Genomic DNA, 9,823 nt, shown 5'->3' on the forward strand with positions numbered 1-9,823 from the left:
TTATTGACAAGGAATCTTGGCATGTTCCCATGCTGGGCATTTGTGCTGCGATTTTATAAAATGCCTCTCAATGTAAATATTATATTTAGTAATTTTGTGAACACTTCTAAGAAAAACCAACACTAAAAGATAAAAAATATCATAGCCCAATGAAGTAAATTTCAAATCTATAAGAGAAAAAGCATTGAATCGCTTACTTATCTATATATCCATTTTCTTTAAGAAGCTATTCTATGATAAAAGAAAAGAACAACGAGATGATTATCAATACTATCTTTTTGTAATGGTGTCTATCACGTTTCTAAAGCCATGACTCGAGCTCTTCTAGTGATTGCATGCCCACAATAATACATATGTGCATTAACACTGTATAGCTTATATGTATCTTAAACAAATAGGTAAATGTATGATCTAGACAACATATGGTTTCAATATAATAGGAGCCATCAAAACAAATCTAATACTATTAGTGGTTAATGCAAACTACATGTTCTTCCATGTATTTCTCATGTTGTTATTTTTGGATCACTGTGGATCAGTTCTTGGAAATTTATGTGCTCCAATTTACTACTCCAAACTGTGTGTATTAAATTCCAAAGTTTATGCTTAAATCGAGGTAGTCCACACATCTAGTTTCACTATTCTCAGCCTTAGTTAACTGTCTGATGTGTTGGTTAAAATCTAGTTTAACCCAACACTAGTTTTATGCTTTACAATAATTGTAATTTTTACTTTTAAAGCATTTGTTGCCGTCAATAAATAGTAATGTATGTTTTCATTCTATTGCTTTATTTTTTCTTTAGTTACTCAATTCATACAGAGATATTATTATTATTATTATTTTCCTTTGATATTTTGTGCAGCTAAAGCTGCAAATTTCACATGGCATCAGAGCTTAGTTGCGAGAAAGGAAAAACATAATTTTCTTTGTTGCAAGTATAGGAAATCAGAACTGAAAATAGAATCTCTAGCCCCTATTATTCTTACACCATACAAATACTTTGATTGGAAGCCTAAAATTTTACTTCAGCTCTAAAGTAAAGGCTTCTATCAAATAGTTAAGAATACAAAGGTTGAACCCAATTCAATAGTAGAGAAATCTAAATACTTCAACCATATGGATGAAGCATTTGGTCTACTATGCTTGTCCATATCTCAAGAACTATTGTTTCATGTTGAGGCATGCACAACTCCAAGCCATTTTTGGAATACCTTGGAGACCCTATTTGGAAAGCAAGACAAAATACAGGTCATATCCTTGAAAATGAACTCATTGCATTTGATCCAAGGAATTTTGACAATATCCACGATTACTTCACAAAGTTCAAAGCTTGTTTGCTTCAATTGAAAGGATGTGGTATTGATAAGTCCAATGAGGTATGTAAGTTAATTCTTTCCATTCCATCAAAGTTGGGTTTAGAATATGTAGTATTTGTTTCTTCTTTCCACACAATCAGACTCACAACAAGAGAAAATTGGAAGATGCCCACACTTAATGCCTTCATTGAGTCTCTAATACATGAGCAAGATAAGCTTATTAAGATGGGTACCTTGAAGAATTCCAAAGCTAATGCACTTATTATGTATAGAATTGGGAATAATACATCCAATCAGCAATCCAAAGGAAAATGGAAGAAGGATTCAGATCCAAGTAAGGAAGGTAATCCAAAACCTACAAATGGGTCTATAGACTCAAAAGAAAAGAACACAAAGGGAAAATTAAAGTGCACCTATTGCAACCACAAGTATCATTCAAAATAATCATGCATGAAGAAGACCATTGATCTCATCACACAGACACTTCAACAACATAATATTGGTGGTCTTATTTTGGAGAGTGCCAAGAAGTAGAAAGAAAATGTAGTAGAAACCAAAGGCAATGCTCATGCATTAATAACTATTCATTCTTCCTCAGATAAATGGATCATAGACTCTAGAGCTTCACACCAAATGGTAGCCATAAGAGATGTTATTTTATCTTTGAAACCATATTATAGTTCTCCTATTCTCATGGGAGATAGATCTCCTATAGAAGCAACTAGAATAGGGAAGGTAGAGCTTCGAATTGGAAGTTTTGACAATAGCTTGCATATCCCAAAACATTCTATATATTTACTTTCTATGTATCAAATGACACATACTAGAACATGAAGGAGAGTTGAATTCACACCAGATTTAGTCATAATCTATGACATGCAAGATAACTCTAAAATTGTTGTTGGTAAGGTGTATCATCAATCTCATTTGTACACTTTCTCTGATTTTGTTGCAAAATCAGATTCTACTTTACTTCTGACACATGCAAATGATGAAAGTAGAGTTTGGCATGAAAGATTTGGACATCTAAATTTTAGATGCATGCAAAAACTTAGCAATTACAGGATGATAAAAGGCTTTCCTACCATAGGATTCTCTAATGAAGTTTGTGAAGGTTGTGCTCTTGGAAAACATCTAGAAGAGAAATTTCCCAAGGGAATGTCATGGAGAGCCTCCTTTCCTCTAGAGCTTGTTCATAGTGATTTAATGAGTCCTTTTCTTGAGCATTCCATGACCAAATCCAATTATGTCCTTACATTCATTGATAATTACTCAAGGTACACATGGGTATAATTTCATAAATACAAATCTGAAGTGTTTGAGAATCTCAAGCTTTTCAAAGCCCATGTAGAAAAATAATTGAGAAAATTGGTTAAGATCCTTTGCACAAATAATGGGGAGAGTAAATCAACAATAATGTCTAAAATATTTGTCATGAAGCAAGAATACAGTTATAGTACATAGTTCCATATACTCCACAATAGAATGGGGTAGCTAAGAGGAAGAATCGATCTTTAAAAGAGATGGCTAGTTACATGTTGCATGCTAGGTCACTTCCCTCAAAATTGTGAGCTGAAGCAATCAATTGTGCTTCATATATCCAAAATGGATCTTTTCACAAATTTGTTAAAGGAAAAACTCCTTTTGAAGCATGGAGAGGTATACAACCAACATTCACTCTTTTTTTGTATTTTTGAATCTCGTTCATGGGCTCGCATTCCTATTGATAAAAGGAAGGTTTTGGAGCCTCAAAGAAACAAATGTATCTTTGTTGGTTACCTAGATGGTGTAAAGGGTTATATATTGCTAGATCTTTCTATAGAACAACTCTTCATTGAGAGGAGTGTATATTTTGATGAAAGTCCCATGCTAGCATCCCAAATGCGACATGCTACCACTTCTATGGTTCTTCCGCTCATAGATCTTGAGGATGATGGAGATACCACAAATCTGATTTTAGATTCATCTAAATCTGATGAACATGAACATGCATGTCTCAATTGGGATTCTAGTGATGAATTAGCATCTCCAATGAGTAGACAAAGGACATGGAGCTTTGGTAATATATATAATGCTCCTCATGCATTTTCAATTACTGATTCCATTATTCTAATGCATGTTTATCTACTTTAAGCACCAGATCCTCAAACTCATGCAAAGGCTATAGGGAATCCTCATTGGGATGCTGCCATGGATAAGGAGTACAATTCTCTTATTGTAAACCAAACTTGGGAGCTAGTTCCATTTCCATCCAATAGCAAGCTTGTCAAGTGCAAGTGGATCTATAAAACAAAGAAATCAACCAATGGTCAAGTGAGCAGATACAAAGCAAGGTTGGTAGCCAAAGGTTTTTGGCAAGTTCAAGGCATTGATTATGATGAGATTTTTGCTCTTCTGGAAAAAATGGATTCCAATCGATTGGCTGTAGCCATTGCAATAGAAAAAAGGTGGGATATTCATCACATGGGTGTGAAAAATGATTTTCTTCACAATGATCTTAAGGAGGAGATCTACATGGAGCAGCCACAAGGTTATGTGCATAATTCCTCATTAGTATGCAAGCTCAAGAAATCACGTTATGGCCTCAAATAGGCACCTCATGTTTGGTATGGTAAAATGGATTCTTATCTTTTGTCTCAAAATTTTATGAGATGTAAATTTGATCCAAATGTTTATATGTTTAGAACATAAAACTCTTTGTTTCTCATAGTACTCTATGTAGATGATCTACTAATCACAAGTGATTCATGGTCAACAATCACAACAACCAAGGAAGCTTTACATGATACCTTTTCTATGATAGACATGGGTATTAATTTCTTTCTTGATCTTGAAATCAGTCAAAATAAATCGTGTGTCATAGTTGCTCAATCCAAGTATGGAAGAGATCTCTTGGTTCAATTTCACATGAGTGATTGTAAACCAGCACTCACATCTTTTCTATCTAGGGTCAAGCTGGAAGATGGAAAAGATACACCATTGGCTAATTTCACACTCTATCATTAGCTTGTGGGAAGTCTTCTTTATCTCACTCATTCTCATTTAGATCTATCATATGTAGTGGGTTTTGTTTCTAGATACATACTAGAGCCTCGTGAACTACTTTGAAAAGCTACCAAGCATATCCTTCATTATGTTCAAGGAACTATTAGCTATGGGATTCATTATTCAACTAGATGAACTTTGGATCTCATTGGCTACACTGACTTTGATTGGGTTGGTGATAGCATTGATCACAAGTCCACATCAGGCTACATTCTTAATTTTGGTTCTGGTCTCATCTGTTGGTCAAGAAAAAAGCAATCTTCCATTGCTCTCTTATCCACAAAGGCCAAATATAGAGGTGTTGTCAATGCTACCACATAGACTATTTGGCTACAAAATTTTCTCACTAAGTTGGGTATCTCATTTCATCAACTGACCATCATTTGGTGTGACAATCAAAGTATATTAAAGATTTGCCAAAATCAAATATAGCAACAATGGAAAAAACACATTGAGATCCATATGCAATTCATCCGAGATCTCATTCATGATGGCATCATTGATTTACATTATTGTCTTATGTCTCATCAGATTGCTAACATCTTCATAAAGTCATTCACTGAGCAGAAGTTTCAGCTTCTTCAACATCTGCTTGGGGTGAAAAACACTCTAACATCATAGTTCTCTTCTCTTGTAAGAATTCATTTTGAGGGGGGTTTCTTTCCACTAGGTTTTCCCTCTTTCCTCAATCTCTTCTTAAGCTAGGTAGTTTACATTAGAGGGGGCGGGGTGGGGGGGAGGTTGTGTTAGTGGTTAATGCAAACTACATGTTCTTCCATGTATTTCTCATGCCATTATTTTTTGATCATCATGGATCACTTCTTGGAAATTTATGTGTTTCAATTTACTGCCCCAAACTGTGAATATTAAATGCCAAAGTTTATGCTTAAACCAAGGTAGTCCACACATCTAGTTTCACCATTTTGCAACCTTAGTTAACTACCTAATGTGTTTGTTAAGCTTGAGTTTACTCTAGCACTAGTTTTATGCTTTCCAATAATTGCAACCTTTAATTTTAAAGAATTTGTTGCTATCAATAAACATTAATGTATGTTTTTAATCTATTGCTCTTATTTTCTTTAATTGCTCTATTCATATAGAGATATTATTTTATTTTATTTTTCCTCTGATGTTCTGTGCAACTAGAGCTGCAAATTTCACAAATACTACATGCAATAACTAAAATCTAACACCCCTCTACTAAAAATATCCATGTGATGTAGACATAATGCATTGACAATCTACTCAAACTTCGTACTATTGTTTGGTGGAGTGAAAGAGCTTGGGCAAGCCAAAGCTTATTACATAGGCAATCCATCGTCCTAACAAAACTCGCAAACTCCCTTTGACAATAGAAGAGAAAGAAAAGTATGCTCCAAAGGTGCCAATTAAGATGAGAACCAAGCTTGAAACCCTAGCCACCAACCCAACTTGAGCTACATAATGAGTGGTAAAAATAGCAAAGATCAAAGGGAAAAGAGCTCCAGCAGAAAAAGCAAGGGCCGATGCACATGCAGTCTGGAAGGCTAATTATAAATGTCCCATGTTCAAATCCCTTGATGGACATGTTCTCTCTCTAGAAATTTTCCAGTTCAACGTTGTGTTGTGTTTTAACATAAATGAATTCTCTAATTGCCATGCTATATAACATGCCCGCATCGCTACAGCCGCAAGAGCTACCTCCAGCATTGTTTTTGTGCTATATTTTCCAATACCAGTGCCAATCATGAGGCATGCCATGCTCACAAATCCCTCATTCACTTCCAAAATGGTAGCACAAAGCCATTGCCCTCTTTTCAGATAATCTTTGTTTTTCTTTCTCATAGATTTTGGGGAAGATGGCATGTCAATGGCAAGGTTTAGATTTTTAGGGTTTGGTTTTAGAGAGGGCATGGCTAAGGCCATGGTTGGAGTTTCAGGGTTTGATGGGGAAGGCATGGGAATGTTTTAATTTTTAGGGTTTGAAATTGGTGATCCCTCTATAATCCCACCTCGTGACTCTTTAATCATTCTCCTTAATTCCATTGTCTCCAACTAAAAAATTGACGGGCTTGTTACTCTACTCTCCATTATTTTCTACAAGTCATAGGTATAAAGATAATTGATCAGTTGACAAAATAATTTAAAAAGAGAAACAACATAGCATTCAATAAGATATAGAAATGGGTTTCGAAAGGTATCAGTGATAAATGGAGAATATATTTGTCATGTAATTAGCTGCAACTTTCTTTTATTATGTTGGTCATTCTGTTTTCTATTGTTGTGGCTGCTAATGTTCCTAGATTGATTTTTAATAATCTGAAACATTCAAGAAATAAATAAACAAAAGCTCATAAAGAGTTCCATGTATAGAATTGAAGGAGGTGGATAGAGTGGATCAAAGACAAACATGAATGCAATGATAAACATTCAAATCAATAAGCAAAACACAAAGACATCAAGCTGTGCTACAACACTTCATAGTCATTAACATAATTAAAATCCATTAGAAATACTTAGAGTGCTACAACATTCTATCCACTCATGATCCACAATGAGAAGCCCAAAATGGGCTCTCCTGATCACAAGCCCAACTTATTCTATTTATAAGAAAATGCATATTTAATGTTGAGGAAATATTTGGCAATATAATTAATGTTGGATAGCGAGGCTGGTATGTTGGCCAATTCTTGGATGGCTGTAGTTGGCTATGGATGGTTGTAGGTGGCATCTTCCACTAATGTTATTGCACTTATATTGTTTTCCCTTGTCATAATTACTTCGGGTTTTATGGCTTACCCCTAACCAATGTAAATACAAATGGTTTCTAGCTGACCAAAAACTTTTCATTTGAATGGTTTTGGCTAACCACGAACCTCACATAATAGCAGTTACAATAGACATCCAATCATTACATATGGTTTCAAATTACCACTAACTCACATGATGGGAAAACTTATCATCACTTCAGCTTTTCTCCTTCTTGACCTGCATCAAACTAGTTATTGAGTCCATATAAAAAGAAATCCATCTACTGATATACATGGGTGTTGAGCCAATGTACTTGCCAGTTCTATAGGAATCCTTTTCACACACATGGTTCATCAATATGTCAAACCAAAAACCTTTGGGGTGTTAGGTACAACCAATAATACACCCCATACATTCACATAGCCCATTAAAAATCATTACTAATTCAATTTTCATCACTTGGTTGGGAAATATGAATGCAACTAGCTTCTATTACACGACCACTATTAAGAACATCATATCCTTCACAATTAGACAAACAAATTCTCACTTCCAATCCCAACACACTTATCAAATCAGCACACACACAAACCTTTAAATCATGATAGCCAACTCATCACCAATCCAAACTACTTTCACTTTCTATTCTATAACATCAAACACACATACTTCAAATACAAAGACATAATTTAAACATTTTCATGATCAATATCTTCCATTCCACATGTATTCATTCTCTTGTACTCCTACTTGCATAGAGATGCTCCTTATGCTTCTAATCTATGAATGATAGTGTCACACAATGCTAACTCAAGCACACTTCAACTTTGACTTCTTCTTTTCATGACTTGTCTATTTCTCATAGTAGTCTCTTGATTTTTTCTTCTCTTTCTTATTGCAAAAGATAACTTCAAATGCCATTGCTTGTTGGGCTACGATGCCACAACACTCTTCACCAATTCTAAACTTGTTGAGCTCACCATGATCTCTAAGGTCATCTACCATTAGCTTTGATACCACTTTGAAGGAGGTGGATAGAGTGGATTACAGACAAACATGAATGCAATGATAAAAATTCAAATCAATAAGAAAAACACAAAAAAATTAAGCTATGCTACAACACTTGATATTCTTTAACATAATTAAAATCCATTACAAATCCTTAGAATGCTACAAAATTCTATCCACTCATGATGCACAATGAGAAACCCAAAATGGGCTTTTCTGATCACAAGCCCAACTTATTCTATTTATAAGAAAATGCATATTTAATGCTAGAAAATATTTGGCAATATAATTAATGCTGGATGGTGAGGTTGGTATGTTGGCCAATGCTTGGACAGTTGTAGGTGGCTATGGATGTTGGTAGGCAGTAGCACATGTTGCATGTGGTCTATTTGGCTGGTGGGTAAGTGGAGAAAATTACTATCCACCAACAAGAATCATATAGGAAAAAAGAGAAACAAATTAATAGCATCGAAGAAGATGAGAATGAGGTAGAAATCTGATCTAAACATACATGAGAAACATCAACTGCACAAAGCATTTACAAAAATTTCTAGTAGAATCCTTTATATAGAATTTCAAAAACAATACAAGGGGATGTTTTCAATTTCTATGTATGCATGAGGTGTAAGTGGATTGTTTGGGTGTTAAGTTCCAAAAGATTCCTTTATGGACAATAAATTAGAAATATCAATTTCTTGCGCGAGAAGAATATACTGATCAAGCTTTGCTATAGTTCACTAGATCTTTTTGAGACACAAATATAATACATACATTGTTAGTGTTCTGATGTAATATTTGGTCTCCTCCCATTTTAAAATCCCATTTGCAAAGACAATCAACTTAGGGAAGGTTTTAGTGGCTAGAACACCAACAAGAGTAGAAAATAACTGCCTCAAGAAATCCATGACAGGTAAGTGCCTGGTTGCTTATCAAGTCAACACCAACTACTTCTTTACTTATAAGTAATGGTTTAGTTGATCATTTTATTAAAAGCCAGAGCTCTTATATTAATAAAAGAGAAAAAATAAATATAACAGATAGAATAACTTGTAGCTTATTATTTATAATTGGAGAATGCAAATATATAAATTCATTTCACTTCAACAAGAAATTATAATTATAAATTCACTCAACTTCAACAACATTTTTTCTAACATTGAATATTGATGAGTGGGATGAATGGGAGAGCAAGCAACAAAGGGGCTAGGTTTTCTAGCTTGGATGCTTGCGATGGTGAGGGTGAGGAGTTTAAAGTGGATGAGGATGATAGATGGGGGGATTGGGGGGCTGGGGGTGCTTCTTTATGCTGGTTCCCTCTAGCTTTGTTAGGTGTTGTCATGTTTTGAGGGTGGATCTCACTGGTGCATGGTGGAGTAGTTTTTCTACTATTCAGTAGGTGTTTGGTGCTAAAGGATGGCTTTCTTCCATTGGATATTCTCCACACTTTAGAGGGGTTTGGCTTTTATGGTTGGTGTTTAGAGATGGAAAGTACCATGTTGGTGCTCGGGGTGTTGTTGGGTTGTTCATTGGTTGGGTTGTGCACTAGTTTGACCTCTATAAAGGGTTGAGGTTTGTGGGTTTCCATGTTCTTGACTTTGGGTTTTGGATGTATGGGATCTTTTGTCCCAGGTGTATACATATCCTCTACCTTAGGTGGGCTCTCTTGTATTTGGAGTTTCTTGGAGCTGAGGATACATATGGCTCTGGTTTGAAGGGCTATGTG

General features: G+C 35.1%; 1 pseudogene; it reads right to left on the reverse strand.

The window, feature by feature from the left end:
* Positions 1 to 5,607: 5,607 nt before the first annotated feature.
* On the reverse strand, positions 5,608 to 6,438 carry LOC149559005 (vacuolar iron transporter homolog 3 pseudogene; annotated as a pseudogene).
* Positions 6,439 to 9,823: the final 3,385 nt, after the last annotated feature.

Source organism: Cupressus sempervirens, chromosome 5, assembly GCF_028749045.1.
Source record: "Cupressus sempervirens isolate cs-2001-9-10 chromosome 5, ASM2874904v1, whole genome shotgun sequence".
Lineage (NCBI taxonomy): Eukaryota > Viridiplantae > Streptophyta > Pinopsida > Cupressales > Cupressaceae > Cupressus > Cupressus sempervirens.